Here is a 958-nt window from a genome sequence, read left to right as displayed (position 1 = left end):
CAAAAAGAAAGAAGACTTGGTCTTCAGTGAGTTGTGATCTAGTGGAAGAAATACATAGCATCTATATAATTTTTCTATAATGTGATAGCAGTATATAGAGTCCTAAGAGACACACTGGAGACAGGAGGTCATTGAAGGCTTTCTGTTTGGATGACATCTGCCCTGAGTCTAAGGAAAGATTAAAAATTCATTCTAGAAAAGAAGGAGATTGTTTATGGCCATACCACCCTGAACACACCTGATCTTGTCTGATCTTGGAAGCTAAGCAGGGTCAGGCCTGGTTAGTTACTTGGATGGGAGACCGTGTGGGAATACCAGATGCTATAGGCTTACAAAAAAGAAAACAGAGGGAGAGAGGACATTACAGGAAGAGAATCACTTTGACTCAAGGTGTGAAAATGTAAACCTGCATGTTCCATCCAAAGAGCTGCAGGCAGCTTGCTATTGCCAGAGGACACAACACAGGACAGTGAGTGATGGGAACAGAGGCTAGACAGGTGGGTAAAGCCAAGAGAGGCTTGTCTGTCCTGCAAGGAGATTGAAGACATTGGGGAAAGGATTGACAGTGGGGAGGAGGAATGGAATTGAAGATCAAAGGACTGAGCAGGATTTTGTCATGATTACCCAAGAGAAAGGGGAGGACCTGAATTCTGGTGGTAGAAATGGGATTGGAAAGGAAATGGTAAGTTTAAGAAATATTGAGAAGTCAAAAGTAAGAGGAGTAGGTGCCCTGTTGGATATAGACCTTGAAGGAGATGTCTTGGATGACTCACAGGTTTTAGAAGTGGGAGACAACAGAGATTGTGGTGTAATCAACCAGGCTAGAGATTGCAGGGGCCAGAACAGCTTTGTGGGAGAGAGGATGGCACTCAAAAGAAATACTTCTCAATATATGTCTTCTGGTGTCCTCCACAGGCCTGCACACAGTGCCTTGGAACACTGATTAACACTGTCCTCA

General features: G+C 43.8%; 1 pseudogene; it reads left to right on the top strand.

The window, feature by feature from the left end:
- The first annotated feature begins 210 nt into the window (after positions 1–210).
- LOC133761319 (5S ribosomal RNA) lies at positions 211–330 on the top strand (annotated as a pseudogene).
- The last annotated feature ends 628 nt before the right edge of the window (positions 331–958 follow it).

This window comes from Lepus europaeus, chromosome 5 (assembly GCF_033115175.1).
Source record: "Lepus europaeus isolate LE1 chromosome 5, mLepTim1.pri, whole genome shotgun sequence".
In the NCBI taxonomy this organism is placed as follows: Eukaryota; Metazoa; Chordata; class Mammalia; order Lagomorpha; family Leporidae; genus Lepus; species Lepus europaeus.
Note: the sequence above shows the minus strand (reverse complement) of the source record. Positions and strands in the feature narration are given on the sequence as shown.